At 47.4% G+C, this 19,876-nt stretch overlaps 1 protein-coding gene across 1 annotated transcript in view; it reads right to left on the bottom strand.

Moving 5' to 3' along the window:
- The window catches only part of kcnh3 (potassium voltage-gated channel, subfamily H (eag-related), member 3), a 1,115,372-nt gene that overhangs the window by 123,043 nt on the left and 972,453 nt on the right, over nt 1-19,876 (bottom strand). The window lies entirely within an intron of this gene.

The raw sequence follows: 19,876 nt of genomic DNA on the forward strand, positions 1-19,876 counted from the left end.
AATAAAATAAGGGGCACGGTTCTCCGCTGCCCACGGTTCTCCCGCAGAGAATAGCGGGAGGGCATTCTCGACAATTTTCATGCCCTCCCGCTATTCTCCCCCCACCATGGCCGCCCCACGACACGAATCGCTGCTCACCGTTTTTTACGGCGAACAGCGATTCTCCCCAGGCCGATGGACCGAGTTCCCAGGCCTTTACACGAATGCGATCACACCTGCTCTCACCGTTCGTGAAAACAACCGCAAAGTGCCGTCCCGGACAACCATGGTACCGATTGGCACGGGCCTGCGATCGGTGGGCACGATTGCGGGCAGCAGGTCCGATACCCGCGCACTATTTGTTCTTCCGCCGCCCCACAGGATCAGTCCGCGGGCGGCTGAGGGGCATGACGGCCCGCACATGCGCGGGTTTGACGCGTCTGCGCGATGTCATCTGCGCATGCGCGGGTTGGAGCCATCCAACCCATGCATGCGCGGCTGACGTCATCGTGCGCGTCAGCCGGCGTGACGCTTGGCGCGCGGACTTAGCGACGGTCGCTAAGCCCGCACTGCCGTTCTTCCCGGGGCCCCGCTGCTAATCCCGCCCGGGGGGGGGGGGGGGGGGGGAAATCGGGTCCTGGGAGGGGGCGCGGAGGCTGCCGTGAAACACGGCCAGTTTCACGGCAGCCTTTACGACTCGCCGCATTTGCGGAGAATCACGCCCAAGGAGTCTCCCATTCAAAAAAACGATGAGGAGGAATTTCTATTCTCAGAAGGTCATCTCGCCTTTGGAATTATCTTCCCCAGAAAGCAGTGGAGGCTTGGTCATTGAATATATTCAAGGCGGAGTTAGCAAGACAGATTTTTGATTGACAAGGGAATCTTGAGGCCTAAAGGGGATAGGCAGGAAAAGGTGTTAAGGCCATAATCAGAACAGCCATGATCGTACTGAATAGTGAAGCAGGCTTGAAGGGTCAAATGACTGATTCCTACTCCTTTGTTCTTATGTTTTTACAATAGCAAGGTGGCAATATACAGAAGGGGTGCACTGTTGATATCTTACCTCAATGCACTGTCACAGTTATAAAATTCAGCTTAACAGTTAATTCCAACTAGAAACTCTGTGGAATATTCTGACTAAATTCTAATTTAAATGAATTAAGTGGAAATAAACATAATCATCTCTCGGTGCTTGAAGAGTTAAAGTACTCAATGTGTGGAAACAACTTGATCCTGTTGAACTCACTGAATTGTAAAAGCAAGCACGTTGTTTCAGAGATCATTTAATTATTGAGAGGAGCTGAGCATATGCTCTAGCAAATGTAATAAAATCAAGCCAACTCATTGCCTATTCAATACAGCAGGCAGCTATTACTTACTAATTTGTCCAAACAATTAACATGCTAAAATGCCTGAGTGGGTGAAGTTTTACACTGCCTCCTAAAAGTGTATTGCAACTTGGAGGATTTTATTGAAACATTTAACATTTATATCTTGTGCATGTTGTTTGCACTCCTGGCTGCATCCAGAGATGGCAGCCCTGATTTCCTCAGTGGTGTCCTTTCTTTCCATTGTTGGGGCAGGTGGAGCATGAGGTTCCTTCATTGGAAATCTAAGTTACCTCAATTACGAACTGTGTCACATAGTAAGACACAAAGTAAATGAAAGAAAATGACCTGTTCGTTTTCAGAAAACCAGTCTTTCTGGAAAGATTTCTGGAAAGGTGAGTGTTTAAACAACCAGAGCTGAAAGATTCTTCAACTCACTATTTTTAATGAATTGAAAATGATTTATTATGGAGTCATGGGGAGAATATTATGCTTGGCAGGTTTATAACTTGGGCGCAAGCAGGCAGTGTGCCCCTTCCCACTCAGTTCCACAGCAATTATGCACAGGGTGTCCAATTAGTGGCCAAATGGCAGGACTGCCAGCAAATCAAGACGCTGGGCAGGAAATAAGGCAGAAAAGTGTTAAGCTCTGAAGGTAAATCTGCCAATAAGACCAGAAAGCAAATCTTAGTTTCCTCCAGTTTTATTCTGTGCAATAATAATCCCTTCTCCATTAATTCAGTGCCACCTGTGTCAGCTTTATTTATGTGGTGCAGTTTATTTAAATGTTAAATGAAATCTATTAAACAATAAAATAATTAAAACACCAATTCTAACTCAAGTGCTGGGGAGTTTAACTCTTTCCTAATACAAAGGTGGTGGATACTGACCAGGAATCAGCTGTTGGTGGGAGGGCAGAAGGGCCACCACCATCCTTGACAGCCTAAATCCTCCTGAGGTACTCACTGTGACTGTTGATCTCCTCTTCCTCAACCACTGGTACAGCTAGTGAAAACTTCATATGATCTCCGACCGAGAGCAATGATAGAGGTATGGGCAAGAGAAGCCTCATGGTTCAATGACGATTCCCTTCCTGCGATCCTCCAGACTGTGACTGAACAGCAGCAAATTTTGTCACCTGCTGAATGGGAAGAGATATCTCTGCTTGACCAAGCCAGTCTGGATGGAGGTCTCAGAGGAGGTCAGAAGCTGTAGGGTCATCCGCAGGACCTGGCTGCAATGCTGCAAAAGCCTGAGTGACCTTCTCCATGTTGCAGGGTGAGTGTGCATCTTAAGTCTTGAGTTGGGTGCACACCTATGGGAGAATATGCATGTGTTGTGCTAGAGAGGTGCTAGCCAAGAAAGTGGATGAATGGTCACCACACACCCACAATTACAACTCAAAGTACATCAATAGTCTACCAGACTTTCAGGGGCTGGGTTGTGTTAGTGGGTAAGGTTACATCGCAAGGTATGTCAGATGCGACCCAGAGGAAAGAAGCATCAGAGCTTTTGGGAATCAACATGAGGGCTTGATTTCTCAAGAAATGGAACTCAGCATTGTTCTATTGTCTTCACTGGAGAAGTTGTCCAACTATGTGCAAAGGAGGATGAAGACCAGTGGGGATGCGGCAAATCTGGCAGTGCTGTAGAAAAATGGAGGAGGAAATCCTGGATCTGGCTACTCAAGAAGGGAGAAAACCTGTGGGACGAGGAGAAGGCAGAGTTAGTTCCAGGGGTGGTGAGCATCCAAGGGAGTATTTATCAACCCTTGGAGGGCAAAGGTGTGTGTCTGGTATCACAGAAGGAATGGTTATGTGTGTGGCAATAACTAGAGATGAACACCTTTGTGAAAAGCACAAATGATGGAAATTATCTCTCTGAGATGCAACGATAACTGCAAAATGTTCATCTGCAGTGTTGAACGCTGATCATTCCTGTGCTCTCTTTAACAAGTCAGCCATTGAACCCCAGCATCCACCAGCCCTGGGTTTCTGGCATTGATCACTAACTAAGAGGAATTGACCTCCAAGGGTGCACCAGCCCATCCTTGCTCTGCACCTTCCATCTGTTCAGATACTTGCACCTTGGAAGATATGTACACATCATCTGACAAGTGTTATGGGCCAGGGTTTAGAAAACCCCAAAGTATATCATGGAGTTCACCTGACCCACAACCTTTAATAGATTATGGTATGGGGAGCACACGGCCCACTCTACAGGTGTGGTACAGCAGAAATGGAAAAGTATTTTTTAAAGCAAAACAATGTTTATTCTATGAATTCAAGTTAACCTTTTTGAAACAAGCAGTGAACATCTTAGCAACCATTAATTCAAATACAACCCCCAAAGAATACAACACTAAGCAATCCTTATTTTCCTTTTATCATCCATAAGACTTAAAAAAATATTTTAACAGAAGCACATCAGGTTTAAATTCATGACTGAGAACAGTTATCAGTTGGAATTTACCAAATGATCGAGATATGGCCAGGATTCTCCACTATCCGGCGGGGCAGGCTGTACTGGCGGCGAGGAGTGGCGTGAACCACTCCGGCGTTGGGCCGCCTTGAAGGTGCAGAATCCTCCGCTGCTTCAGGGGGTAGGCCGGTGACAGCGGGGTTGACGCTGTGCCAACCGGTGCTGAAGGGCCTCCGCCGGCCAGCGCATGCTAATGCATGTGCGGGAGCACCAGCGTGTTCTGGCGTCATCCCAGCGCATGCGCAGGGGGGGTTCTTCTCTGCGCTGGCCATGGTGGACCGTTACAGCAGCCGGCGCAGAGAGAAAGGGTTCACCCAGGGCACAGGCCCGTCCGCAGATTGGTGGGCCCCGTCACGGGCCATCCACCGTGGGGGTCCCCCGGGGCGAAATCCCCCCCCCCCCCCCGAGGACTCTGCAGGCCGCCCGCAGAGCCAGGTCCTGCCGGTAAGGACCTTGTTTGATTTACGCCGGCGGGACTGGCCGAAAACGGGCGGCCACTCGGCCCATTGCGGAGCGGACAATTGCCGGGGGGCCACTGCCAACGGCCTCTGACCAGCGCGACCGGAGAATCCGGCAGCTGGCGACGGGGTGGGATTCACGCTGTTACCTGGCGATTCTCTGGCCCGGCGGGTTGTCAGAGAATTCCGCCGACAGTCTTTGCATGGCAGAGAGAACAACATTACACATTTTGTGGCTGACTGCTCCAACAAAACACAGACACACCCAAGCTTTTCTCAAAGTGAAACTAAAAGCTGACAGTCAGTGGCCACAGGAAACTGTTTCCCTTGCCAAATTCAATATTTTGTAATTCTTAGGGTGGCTCAACAACTTGTATAGCATCACTAAATGAGTTGAGCCAGATAGAGGAAGAGACTGAAAACAACTTGAAAATGAGACATACTGGGTTCCAGTTCCTTTTTTGAATTAGCACGTACACTCTTCACTAAATATTGCCCCTGAGGTGCAAGAAAACTATTGGCTTTGCAGACTGATCTTATTAACTTCCCTCTTGTTGTATATTCATGGTATTTCTAGTTTTTCTCATAAGCAGCCTTGCAGTGGGACTGAAGCACTTTAAGAGACCTATCACGGCTGGAAGCTTACGCGGGCAGACGGGCAGTGTAACATAGCATCTTCTAAATAATGCTCTTTGTTTGAAACTCTGATGCCTGCAGACTTAATTTTATAACCGCCACAAAAAAACTGGTGATGAGGCAGGCAAACAGCGTTTCTAGGTGCCTGAAAAGAAAAGTCGTACTGTGTTTATAGACTCCCGAAAAGAAAAACAAATAATTAAAATCATTGCTATACAAAAGCTGGCGATGGGAGAGCCAATCAACAGTTGCAGCCACTGGAGGAACCGAAAAATCATTGAGAAATCCATGGCAAATAACTTTGAAAAGAAGCTCGCCACCTGCTCTGCCCAAAACAATCCATAACAGTACCGGCAGCACAGCGACTAGCAAGTACCCTGCAACAACAAATTAGAGCTGCGGATGTTGTGAAACATGAAAAGGAAAACAGGCTGAGCTCCAGGTTTGCCTAATGTGGGAGAAAGGAAGCAAGGTAGTGCTAAATATTTGTGGCACAGCATACACACACAGGTCCTTCCATAGTGAAAAATGGCAGGGGTTTTTGAAGCCATAGGGCCACTTGATGAGAATACAGAGTGATGGAGCTCATGTACAGAGAGATTCGACTATTTTGTCCAAGTGAATAAGATAGCAGCAGATCTCGTTGTCCCAACATCCCTGAGCATAATTAGGAGGGAAAACATTTAACCTCCTGAGGAGTCTGAGGTAGCCAGAAAAGCCAGGCATGAAAACCTACGATGAAGTAGTGGAAATATTGCAGGACCATTATTCACCAAAACCTTTCGTCATTGCAGAAAAGTTTAGGTTTCATTAGCGTAATTAAGAAGAAGGCGAATCGATTGCATTGTTTGTAGCTACGCTGAAAAGACTGGCTGAACGCTGTGAACTCAGGAATGTGTTGAATGATACCATCTGAGATAGATTAGTCTGTGGTTTAAGAAGCGACGCGATTCAAGAGTTGTTGTTAACCAAAAGCAACCTGTCCTTAAAGAAAGCTTTGGAAGTTGTTGTATTCATGAAATTAGCAGCCAAAGAAGCTTACCAGTTGAGTTCGAGCAGAAGCATTCAGGAGATGTTGGCCAAAACCCGAGCACAGACACAGACTGGCATTTGTCATAAGTGTGTAAAAACCAGGCACTCAGCAGCAGATTGTTGGTGCAAGACATATACAGGAAGCATGATAGAAAGGGCCACACTGAACGTGTTTGTTGGAAAAATATACAGGCTTCAGGCAAAAGTTTCTAAAAGCAAGAGACGAATAAATTAAATGGAAAACTGAATAAAGGAAAAACCGTCCACATGGTACAAAAAGAACATGAGAAGAAACTCGATTCACAGTCCTAAGATGAGCTGTCATTAAAGGTACTGGATATTGCTGGTGAGACAAACTGTTACTGGGTCACTCCATTACTGGATAGTCAGATGGAGTGGACACTGTGGCAGCCATCTTGTTGGTACCAGAAACTGTTTGTCAAGAAAAGCTCTGACACATTGCTCTGAAACCCTTAAGGATAGTGCTAAAAACCAATATTGGAGAAGTGGTTCCGTTGAGGGGCTGTATTGATGTAACAGCGCAATTAAATGAACAGACGGCTGATTTTTCCTTGCACGTAGTCAAAGGAGATGGTCTGGCACTAAAGGGAAGAACTTGGCTGGAAAGGTCAGATTAAATTGGGCCGAGGTAAATCTCAGGGCAGATTCCAAATCAGGTTTCCCGAAAATTTTGAAGAAACATGCCATTGGCTTCAACGATGAGTTAGAAAGCATGAAGGATATCTCAAAAAAGCTGAAGTTTAATGAAAAAAGTCAGATGAGATGCTTAAGGAATAGGCCAGTGCCGTATGCAATCAGACCTAAGGTAGAGGCAAACTTACAATGGCTGGTCATAACGGGTGTCCTTGAACCCATGAACGTGATTGATTGGGCCACGGCAATTGTACCCATGATGAAAGAAAAAGAGAGATCTGTATGCATTTGTGGCAGTTTTAAAGTCACTATTAATCATGTACTGTGTGAAGAGCCCTTGATTGATGACTTATTCGTTGGGTTTGCTGGAGGCCAACGCTTAAGTAAAATTGACCACAGTCAAGCATATCTTCAAATGAAAGTAGATCCAGATTCACTTGACGATTGTGATACACAGTTTTGATATTAAAGACGACCATTTGGCATCACTTCTGCACCAGCTATGGATCAAATTTTAAGTGGATTAGAGGGAGCCCAGTATTACTTAGATGATATCTTGGTTATTGGAAGGATGAGGAAGAACATCTCAGCAACCTGGATGCCAGATTCCAGAGATTAGAAGATTATGAATTAAGAGCCTGAAAAGACAAATGTGAATTTTTCCAATCTTCAATCGAATATCTGGGACATGACAGTGAAGCCAAAGGACTACATCTGTCGCCTTAGAAAATCAAAGCCATTACTGAGGCACTTGCACCTCAGAATGTGAACTAACATTCGACCTTTCTTAGGCTTACTAAATTATCTTGGAAGGTCTGCCCTTTATCTGGCTACAATTCCTAGAATCCCTACAGAAAGAGGCCATTTGGCCCATCATGTCTGCACCGGCCCTTGCAAAGGACACCCGACTTAATCCCATACCTCCACCCAATTGCATAACTCAGTACCACTAACTAACCTTTTGGATATTAAGGGGCAATTTAGCATGCCCAATCCACCTAACCTGCACATTTTTGGACTATGGAAAGAAACTGGAGCACTGGAGGAAACCCACGCAGACACAGGGAAAACATGCAGACTCCACACAGACAGTAACCCAAGGCTGGAATTGAACCCAGGTCCCTTGCACTGTGAGGCAGCAGTGCTAACCACTGTGCCACCATGCCACACCATTCGTGCAAGCCAAAGAAGTGCTACTCCAGTCAGAAGTCCGGACACATTTTGATCTAAATTTACTTCTGCAACTGGCATGTGACGCATCACCTTATGGAGTTTGGGTGGTGGTTTCCCACATAATCCCACTTGTGAAGAGAAGCTGATAGCCTTTGTGTTCAAAACCTTGAATAAGGCTGGAAGCAATTATACGCGGTTAGAGAAATATGCTCTCGGAATAAATTTTGTCAAGAAACGGTTCTATCTGTATAGGAAGGAATTTCACTTTATCGATGGACCAACATCCACTAACAACGTTTCTTGGACCCAATACCAGGATTCCATCAATGGCAGTGAGCAGGATGCAGAGGTGAGCAATGCCCTTGTCAGCTCTTGTCAAAGCATACATACAGCATCAAGTATCATCAGTCAAGCTGACATTTCTGATAAGGACTTCAGCTGACAATTTTTTTTTAATGAACATTTTATTGAGGTATTTTTTGGTATTATAACAACACAATAAACAATGTACATGAAACTATAAACATCGTGCAAAAGCCGTCTCCCTCCCTTACAGGTACCACCTTTATTAACCCCCTACTCTAAGCTAAACTAACTTCAGTTGACAATTTAAATTCTCGCTGCATCTTTTGAAAACAATCAAGAGGTTTGAGCTCAAACTCGCCATGTTTCAAATGCTTTTGATGTTTTGAGCGTTTTAAACTTTTAGTTGCCATAATTTCTCTGCATTTAACAGACATGGTCTTTGCATCCTGATTTGCATTGGCACAATTAGCAATGCCATACATCAAAAAGTCATCTTCATATACTTTGTTCCCGATTTCAGTTTCTCTTTAGTAGGTTGTTCACCAGAGGCCATGGTGCTCTGTATACAGCTCACACTAACACTGTTTTGTCCTCTCTCCAGTAGATTCAGTTGTGAGATCCTGGCCGGTTTGTGGGCTGGATTCTCCGGTCGCCGATGCCGAAATCGCATTCGGCGATCAGCTGGAGAATCAAAGTTCCTGACCAAATCGGGGGCGGCGCCGCTTTCGCGATGCTCCGCCCCCTCCAAAGCGACATACTTTAGGAGTACGCCACGTGCCATATCGACGGCTTCAGGATATTGCCTGAGGCCCACCCCCCAACCAATCAAGTTCCCGACGGCGTGGGTCGTGTGTGGTCCCATCTATACCACATGTGGAAAGTGGGTACCTGCCACAATTTTAGTACAGACAGGAAAGGTCCCTCCCACCATATAAACCTGAGATGATATAATATGGAGGAGACATACGGATCAACTTTTAGTGACCAGAACCAATCTGCCAGAGACAGAAACGACAATGAATCCAAATCGAGGTGTGTCAAGGGATGACTTGGACCTTCCCGAGAACCTGACACTAATCAAACCAACTGGGGGGAAGCAGTGCCTCAGTTGAGAACCAGGCAACGAGTTAACCTCAGAACACTACATTGACTCTGATTAAGAGGACATGGGCAACTTCCAAACCAAGCCAAAGACACCAGAGATTGCAGCAAGCACTAAAAGGCAGGCATCTGAAGTTCACTGACAACAACAGAGAACAGTAAGAAGTCTTACAACACCAGGTTAAAGTCCAACAGGTTTGTTTCAAACACGAGCTTTCGGAGCACGGCTCCTTCTTCAGGAGAACAACAGAGAACAAAGACCTCCGGAGCGTCTGACATATTTACCGTTGTTGCTCATTGATTGTTAATGTTACACTCTTTATTGCGTCAGGGACCTTTGATTTAAAGGGGGAGGAAAATGTTGTGTATTCATGGTATTTCTAGTGTTTCCTCACCAGCAGCCTTGCAGTGGAACAGGGGTACTTTAAGAGACCAATCACGATCGTCCATTTGTGTGGGCAGACGGGCAGTGTAACACAGCAGCCTGTAGTGTTAGCATCTTTGAAATAAAGCTTTTTGTTTGTTTGAATCTGAGGCCTGCAGACCTAAAACCACCACACCTCCCAACATTAGTCAGGAAACCAAATGAGAAATTATTTGCCTCTGAAGGTATACTTTAATTAATACAACCAGCACCTTATCTCTGCACAATTATCCAAGACAAATAAATGAAACAATAAATAATTCTCCGATCGTGATTATTCATCCATCAGCCAATTAATATCAATCACATGGTGAAACTTAACGAGCTCCGTGTTCCCAATGTAACATTTATTTCAGATAGGAGGAATACCTATTCTTTAGTCAGCAGTGATATCCTCATCAAGGCCAGGCAGAGGCAGGACTGCATAAGGTAAAACACACTGGGGCTCGTACTCTATGGGGAGCCCGGGCTCACTGTCAGAACAACAACAATCATTGTGTGCGAAGGATGCACCAGATACCAGGCCTTCCTTTCTTGTTTGCCTCAGATTGTTCTGTTTCTGTTGGGGGTTGGACGGTGGGTGCTTTCTTCCAGCATGGCTGGAATGCATGATAGAAAGATAAAGCGCCTGATTCTGTGTTACGTTTACCCCCAGATCCTGCACAAGGTATTCCTGCTGCGCAAGTGTCCACAATCCGTGCTCCTTAGTCCACCATCCTGATCATCCCTCAATACTGTGGCCCTACCTGACCTCCTCCCTCCATCATGGGGCCCTTATTGACCTCCTCCATCCATGGTGTGGTCCTTCCCAACCTTCTCCCTCCATGGTGTGGCCCAGGAGACCTCCAGAAGTCACTTTCCGGCCTGCTCCACATAAGCCTTGACTACGTCTAATTTTCATCATATTTTAGAAACACATTGATTGGTTGGAAACTGAAGTGATACAAAAAGCTGGATGTATCTAAAATAGATACATGAAATTGGTTCATTTATAACATTTGCAACAACATGAAAAGCATGTTCACAGAAAACTAAATTGCCCAGGTCCAGCAGAGGATTAGAATCTCGACATTCTGATGTTAAATATCAGAGATAAATGCCTTAAAAGGAGAACTGAAGTCATTTTTCAGATACATTGGGATGGAATTTTCCCATTTATCAGCGGCACAGTAGGTGGGAAAAACTACAGTGCAGCTGTCGCCCCCAATGGCAGCTTTCTCCGCCGTATCATTCGGCTAATAGCGGCAAAAAGGTGAACAAAGAACAAAACAGCACAGGAACAGGCCCTTCGGCCCACCAAGACTGCGGCAATCACATGTCCTATCACATGGGACCAACCGCCTGTATCCTTCCAAACCTCATCTGTTCATGTGCCTATCCAGATACGTCTTGAAGGTCACTAACGTATCAGCCTCAACCACCTCATTTGGCTGTGCATTCCATGCACCACCCTCTTTGTAAAAAAACGTCCCCTGCGCATCTCCGCCAACCTTCCCCCCCCCCTCACCTTGAACTTGTGCCCCCTTGTAATTGTCATTTCCGCCCTGGGAAAAGCCTCCAACTGTTCACCCTATCTATACCCCTAATAATTTTATAAACTTCTATCAGGTCACCCTTCGTCTTCCAGGGAGGACAATCACAGTTTATGAAATTTCTCCCCATAGCTAATCCCCTCCATACCAGGCAACATCCTGGTAAACCTTTTCTGTACTCTCTCCAAAGCCTTCTTGTCCTTCTGGTAGTGCGGTGGCCAGAATTGGACACAGTATTCCAAATGTGGCCTAACCATAGAATTTACATAGAATTTACAGTGCAGAAGGAGGCTATTCGGCCCATCGAGCCTGCACCGGCTCTTGGAAAGAGCACCCTACCCAAGGTCAACACCTCCACCCTATCCCCATAACACAGTAACCTCACCCAACACTAAGGGCAATTTTTTGGACACTAAGGGGAACTTATCATGGCCAATCCACCTAACCCGCACATCTTTGGACTGTGGGAGGAAACCCGGAGCACCCGGAGGAAACCCACACACACACGGGGAGGATGTGCAGACTCCGCACAGACAGTGACCCAAGCCGGAATCGAACCTGGGACCCTGGAGCTCTGAAGCGATTGTGCTATCCACAATGCTACCGTGCTGCCCCAATGTTCTATATAACTGCAACATTATTTACGAGCATTTATACTCGATACCCTGTCCTAAGATGGGAAGCATGCCATATGCTTTCTTTATCCCCATTTCCATCTGTGCTGCAACTTTTAAGGATCTGTGGACCTGCACACCCAGATCTCTGTGTCTCTATGCTCCTGATGGCTCTGCCATTTATTTTATAGCTCCGACCTGAATTGGATTAACTAAAATGCATCACCTCGGATTTGTCTGGGTTAAATTCCATCTGCCATTTCTCCGCACAATTTTGCAGTCTATCTATATCCTGTTGTATTCTCTGACAATCTTCATCACTATCCGCAACTCCTGCAATCTTAGTATCATTCGTAAACTTGTTAATCAGACCCACTACGTTTTCTTCCAAGCCATTTATATATATTGCAAAAAGCATAGCACCCAGTACTGATCCATGTGGAACATCACTATTTACAGACCTCCATTTGGAAAAACACCCTTCCACTGCTACCCTCTATCTTCTATGGACAAGCCAGTTCTGAATCCATCCAGCTAGTTCACCCCTGATCCCATGTAATCTAATCTTTTGCACCAACCTTCCATGAGGGACCTTATCAAATGCTTTCCTAAAGTCCATGTAGGCAACAGCACAGCCCTTCCGTCATCAATCATTTTTGTCACTTCCTCAAAACATTCAATTAAATTAGTGAGACATGACCTCCCTTGTACAAAACCCTGCCGTCTGTCGATAATAAGACCATCCACTTCCAAATGTGCATGGATCCTATCTCTGAAAACCTTTTCCAACAATTTCACTATCACTGACGTCAAGCTCACTGGTCTATAATTACCCGATTATCCTTGCAACCCTTCTCAAATAACGATAAAACATTGGCTATCCTCCAAACCTCTGTTCTCACCTGTGGCCAATGAGGACACAAATCTGTCTGTTAGAGTCCCAGCGATTTCATCTCTTGTCTCCCTCAATAATCTGGGATTGATGCCATCTGGCGGGTCTCACAATGTAACGCTGGCGGGGTGGGCTCTGATTGAACGTGCCCCACCAGCAACTTAGTTTCTTAAAGATCAGGGCACCCTCATACTTTTTTGTCAATATTGAAGACTCACCCTCCCAAACACCACGCCCCTGGAACAAGCTCCCCCGAACACCCCCCACCCCGCAGCAACCGCAAGCAACAACCCCCAATCCTGTTATGTCACTGGCAGGGGGGCAGAGATAATCGTGTCATTCCTTTATGTTGCCGTGATTTGGGCCTCCTATAGGATTTTATAGGACCATAGGAATTAGAAGCAGAAGGAGGTAATTCAGTCCGTCGAGTCTGTTCTGCCATGCGGTGGGCGTGATGCTTCTCGATCTGCCCCATCCTTCTCTCTTGGTGTCACCTGTGGAAAGAGAAAGAGCATGTGTGCCCTGTCCTTTTATATGGGTTGCCCCCTTGTGGTAGTGTCACCTCTGGGTGTCTTGACTGCGCATTGGTCGTGTCCTATTCTAAGTGTTCATTAGCTGTATGTCTGCATGTCATGATGTCTCTGTTGCTCCCTCTAGTGTTTACTTGGTCTTAGTGTATTTGCATTAACCCCTTGTGTATTTACAGTGATGCATATCACCACGACGAGCACGGGAAAAGGGCCGAGAGATGAGGGAGGAGTACGGGCAAAGGGCCGATAGGCGATGAAGGAGTACGGGCAAAGGGCCGAGAGGCGAGGGAGGAGTACGGGCAACAGGCCGAGAGGCGAGCGATGAGTACGGGCAAAGGGCCGAGAGGCGAGGGAGGAGTACGGGCAAAGGGCCGAGAGGCGAGGGAGGAGTACGGGCAAAGGGCCGAGAGATGAGAGACGAGCATGGCAAAGGGCCGAGAGGTGACGGAGGAGCACGGGGAAAGGGCCAAGAGATGAGGGATAAGCATGGGCAAAAGGCCGAGAGGCAAGGGAGGAACACGGGAAAAGGGCCAAGAGGCGAGGGAGGAGCACAGCAAAGGGCTGAGAGATGAGGGACGAACACGGGCAAAGGGCCGAGTGGCAAGGGACGAACACAGGCAAAGGGCCGAGAGATGAGGGAGGAGCACGGGCACAGGGCTGAGAGGCAAGGGACAAACACGGGCAAGGGGCCGAGAGGCAAGGGACGAACACAGGCAAAGGACCGAGAGATGAGGGAGGAGCACGGGCAAAGGGCCGAGAGGCGAGGGACGAACACGGGCAAAGGTCCGAGAGATGAGGGAAGAGCACGGGCAAAGGGCCGAGAGGCGAGGGACGAACACGGGCAAAGGTCCGAGAGATGAGGGAGGAGCACGGGCAAAGGGCCGAGAGGCGAGGGACGAGCACGGGCAAAGGGCCGAGAGATGAGGGAGGAGCACGGGCACAGGGCTGAGAGGCAAGGGATGAACACAGGCAAAGAGCCGAGAGATGAGGGAGAACCATGGGCAAAGGGCCGAGAGGCAAGGGATGAACACAGGCAAAGAGCCGAGAGATGAGGGAGGACCATGGGCAAAGGGCCGAGAGGCAAGGGAGGAGCATGAGCAAATGGCCGAGATGTGAGGGAGAAGCACAGGCAAAGGGCGGAGATGAGAGGGAGGAGCACGGGCAAAGGCTGAGAGGCAAGCGAGGAGCACGTCAAAGGGCCGAGAGATGAGGGAGAAGCACGGCAAAGGGGAAAGAGATGAGGGAGGAGCACGGGCAAAGGGCTGAGAGATGAGGGAAGAGGATGGGCAAAGGGCCAAGAGGCGGGGGAGGAGCACGGGCAAAGGTCGGAGAGGCGAGGGATGGGTATAGGTAAAGGGCTAACAGGTGAGGGTGGAGCATCCGTAAAAGGCCTCGGGGTGGGGATGGGAGGTTAACTGGCAAAGAACCGAGGGGGTGCACCAGCGACTGAGCCAGTTGAGAGGGAGGTGCAGTGGGGAGGTGGGCCAAATGGCAAGGAAGCTCAGGCATGAGGGGAGGGGGTGGAGAACCGGCAACGCTGGTCTGTCTGAGGGGGAACAGGCAGATGGGGTGACCCATAAAGGAGGTGCAGGAGGCGGGGGGGGGTGATGCAAAGGGGCAACAGCCTGATCACCAGAAGGAATAAAGCGGTTTAAAACTGACCCATTCTGAGGCTGCACCCTGGAGCTGTTGAGCCTCTTGGAGGGCCCTGACTGCGAGGCCTGGGTTAGTGCATTGGCGGGTTGTCCAGTAAACATGGACTGAAGGATACACTGAGACGTTGGTGGGGGGGGGGGGGGGGGGGGGGGAGGGGGAGGAGGAGGGTGCCATGACTGACCATGTCAACTCTAATAGTTGCATGACAGCAATGAACACTCCTTTTCAGATGAATTCACGCAGTCGCTAGTCATTTAACATTCCTTCAGTCTGACAGCTGAGCCAATTATGTCCACCTGTATGTGTGAATGCCACTAATCACCGGTCAGCAGTTTATCCTTGGTGTACTGTCTTCTCCATTATGTGAGTTTCCTGCCATCATTCTCTGAGAGGGTGAGCATATAAAACCTCCGAGACAGAGGAAAAGATCAAGCAGGCTAAACAGAGCACTGGGTACCTTTCCTCCTCTGCACGGAGCTAGTATTTACCACCATTGCCACCACCTCCCATGCAGGCTCGGTGACCTTGCTTGCAGTTCTCTTCCCTGTATGTGGGTAGAGGTCATCATGACATTGCTCCATGGCATCCAGCAGTCCAGTGAAAGAAGCCTCCGAATATTGCAGGGCAGACTTCTTTGCAGTCATCCTCTGCATTGGACCTTGTACAAGTGGTTGGGAACTGCTGGAATGGCCTTCAAATGGAGCACCCCACTTATTCAAGTGCTCTTGGGCGCCAGGTTGGCCCAGTGGTTAGCAATACTGCCTGATGGCACTGAGGACCCAGGTTCAATCCTGGCCCCGGGTCACTGTCCGTGTGAAGTTTGCACATTCTCTCTTTGTCTGCGTGGGTCTCAACCCACAACCCAAAAGCTGTGCAGGGTAGGTGGATTGGCCATGCTAAATTGCCCCTTAATTGGAAAAAAAATAATTGAGTACTATTTATTTTTTAAAAAGTGCTCAGCTGATCGTGGGAAGGCAAATCAGAGGATTTTTGCCACAGAGGTGGCAAGAAGCCCGTGGAGAATTTTATTCACAAAATCCCTAAAAATACAGTGCGAAACCATCACCGCCGCGAGAGGGCTAAACACCGCTATTCCTGTCCACTGCCACACTGTCAAAACATGGGAACCTTGTGAGTAAAAAATCTAATAATATGATTATGACTATTCGGTAATGTCTAATGAAACCGGTAGTTGCACAATTTAATCATGACTTCAAATCCTCAATTGCCTTGAATTGGTGCAGTGCAATACTAGTAACAAAAATAATAATGGGGGGGATCTTCTGCTCCTGTTTTGGCCAGGCGGGATCAGCAACAGAAATTGGGCCTCTCCTGGATTTTCTGCCCCGCCACTGATCCCACCTGATGTAAACAGGAGCAGAAGGAACTATTTCTTGCAGAGGGTGATGAATTTGAGACACTTACTGCACCATAGTGCAGTGGAGTCTGAATCATTAAATAGTTTCTGTGGTGATATGCATCACTGTAAATGCACAAAGGGTTAATGTAGATACACTAGGACTGAGTAAACACTAGAGGAAGCACCAGAGACATCATGACAGACATTCAACCAATAGGTCAGTGAGATAGGACACGACCAATGGGCAGTCAAGACACACCCAGAGGTGACACTACCACAAGGGGGCTACCCATATAAAAGGACAGGGCACACATGCTCTTTCTCTTTCTACAGGCGGCACCAAGAGAGAAGGATGGGGCAGATCAGGAAGCATCACACCCACCGCATGGATTAGAGCAGACTGCTTAGTTAGATTAAGTTACTATAGCAAGATCAGCAAGAGAGTCGAACTCAGGTAGGAGAATTGTTAACTGTTCGATAAATGTGTTAAACCTATCTCCAAGTCTGAACCTTCCTTTGTCAGAGTATACATCAAGGAAGCAGCTTATGCTACATGAAGAAGCATAACACAACATGGTTCCAGGAGTGCCTGTTGAATCCGTATAGTTCAACTCAACAAATCCGTGACTACCAGCAACAGTACCCAGGCATGATGTTCGAGATTCCGGTTCCACAGCAGCTCAGGTACCAGAGCAATCTCAGTGCAAACTGGTTTGCGTTCAGGCAGAGATTTGAGATCTACCTGGAAGCTTCCGACCTAGATGGCGTGGCGGATGCAGAGAAAATAAAGCTTCTGCTCACAATTGCCGATGTAAGTGCAGCAGAAATCTTCAAAACCTTCAAATACTCAAAAGGGCAAGACAAATGAGACTTCCAGACAGTCCTGGAACAGTTTGACAAATACTGCGAGGAAAGCACAAGAGAGAGTGGCCTGACGCCAAGAGACAGAGAGAGGTCCAAGCCCACAGAGAGAGGCCTGATGCCACACCAGTGGTCCATGCACCATGAACAGTGCTCTACACACGATGAAGACTCCCTGACTCCACACAGAGAGTGGTCCACGCACCACGAAGAGTCCCCAACTCCACACAGAGAACACAGATTGACTCCACAGCGAGACAACTGCATGCCTCCACACAGGGAACGATGCAAGACTCCACAGAGAGCACGGTACAAGCCTCCACAGTGAGCTCATTGACAGACTCCAGAGCGCAGTCCTTGCATGAACAAGACCATGAAGGTCTAGCAACCTCATCTGAGAAACCAGCAGTAGACGATGCAAGTCTGCCACGCTCAAGTGAACAACAAAAAGACTGACAGTCTACCCAGCTCATCTAACCGACAAGAAGACACTGAATGTCTACCTACTGTATATGCGACAAGTGACAAAGGCTTCACAATTCCCATACAAGATGTGCGACATGACAGCGAGACTGACTGTTCCCCGCTAGTATGTACAGAGGCACTCGACGATCAAAGTAAGGTTACTAGTGACTCCAGTGATACCACATTAATTCAAACCTCAGCCACTCGAGCCTCTCCACAAGAAAATGCATTCCTGAACGTTGTGACTCCAGACGCGAAGCATAGGACACCTCAGGTGATTCAAGGTACATCTCAGAGGATTCAAGTGAACCTGAAATGACTCCGGACGGGGAGTGTCGACAAGCCAAAGATGATTCTAGTGTACCGGACATGACTCTAGACGGGGAGCGGCGAGGAATCAGAGATGGCAGGCTCAATGAAACAGCAGATGCCACAAAGGACACTGACACAAGTAACTATGTGAAGGACTCAAATTCTCCACTCGGTGTGGTCATTGAGCGCAACAAACACAACAACAAAACCTACGAAAACAACAACAAAGACAACAACAAGAAACTTACCAAAGGCACCAATGTCAACAACAAGCATGACAAAACCAACAACACTGGAACAATGACTGGTACGACATGGTACAACTCTGAAAGTGCTGGACAATGTAACAGCACAGCTAACACTGGCAAGAGTACAGCCATACTATGGCATGACAGCAAATTTCACCGATCCAAGTTTGCTTCACTGCAAACCAGAAAACCAGCTTTCAAAGCAGATGAGTTTGCTCCACTACGAACACTCAAACCAGCTTTCAAGGCAGATGACATACTGCATCAATATCGCAATCACAAGAAACAGTCCAAGTTGGACAATATAGATGGCATACTGCGTCACTACCACGTGCATCGAAAAAAAGAGTCCAAATCAGACAACTAAGTGATTTGACCATTTGCACACCTCCTGATGACTTCTTGGTTCCTTAAGCACAGGGACAATGATGGCGTTCACAACGCAATGACAACGTCAACGTCACCACTTCAATAACAAAACAAGAAAGCCACTCGACCATGTTAATTCATGAACTTTGGACTCATGCTTTTATTTGGTAAAGTACAATCATCACTGTCATCATGATTTGTACATGGCATCACTTATCTACCTATGTTGTTCAATTTCCTTTAACGATGTGCAGAAAATATGTAACATGAAAAAAGGGGGGATGTGATGATATGCATCACTGTAAATGCACAAGGGGTTAATGTAGATACACTAGGACTGAGTGAACACAAGAGGGAGCACCAGAGACAGCATGACACACAGACATTCAACCAATAGGTCAGTAAGATAGGACACAACCAATGGGCAGTCAAGACACACCCAGAGGTGACACTACCACAAGGGGGCTACCCAAATAAAAGGACAGGGCACACATGCTCTTCCTCTTTTCCACAGGCGACACTCAGAGACAGGGGCAGATCAGGAAGCATCACACCCACCGCATGGATTAGAGCAGACTGGTTAGTTAGATTGCGTTACGATAGCAAGATCAGCAGGAGAGTCGAACTCAAGCAGGAGAATTGTTAACTGTTCAATAAATGTGTTAAACCTATCTCCAAGTCTGAACCTTCCTTTGTCAGTGTATACATCAAGGAAGCAGCTTATGCTACATGAAGAAGCATAACACAACATGGTTCCAGGAGTGCCTGTTAAATCTATGTAGTTCAACTCAACAAATCCGTGACTAACAGCAACAGCACCCAGGCAAGATGTTGGCGATTCTGGTTCCACAGCAGCTCAGGTACCACAGCAATCTCTGCAAACTGGCGTGCATTCAGGCAGAGATTTGAGATCTATATGGTAGCGTCCGACCTAGATGGCGTGGCGGATGCAGAGAAAATAATGCTTCTGCTCACCATTGCGGGTGCAAGTGCAGCGGAATCTTCGAGACCTTCAAGTACTCCAAGGGACAAGGCAAGGCAAGAGAGACTTCCAGACAGCCCTGGATAAGTTTGAAAAATACTGCGAGGAAAACACAAAAGAGATCGGTAAAAGAGGCGCCTGTACTCATCACAAGGCAAAGGTAAGTTTGCAAATGCAGAAAACGGCAGTTTTGATTGGCAACCATCTTGAGGTAGGAGCCGCACATGCGCAGTTCCCAAGAAGATGCGAACCGGCAAAACAGTGTTTTGCACATGCGTGAGAAGCCGCGCATGCGCAGTTGCGCAAAGACCGCACAGTAAAGGAAAAGCGATGTGCGCATGCGCAGTCCATTCCTACGCTCTACGTCACAAGCGTCATGACGTCAGAGGCCCCGGACCACGCCCACGTAAAGGGGAAATGCCCAAAAATAAGGAGAAAACATTTTAAAGCCGTAAACCACAATTCTTTCACCTGGAATGACAG

The sequence above is a fragment of the Scyliorhinus canicula genome, chromosome 2 (assembly GCF_902713615.1).
Source record: "Scyliorhinus canicula chromosome 2, sScyCan1.1, whole genome shotgun sequence".
In the NCBI taxonomy this organism is placed as follows: Eukaryota; Metazoa; Chordata; class Chondrichthyes; order Carcharhiniformes; family Scyliorhinidae; genus Scyliorhinus; species Scyliorhinus canicula.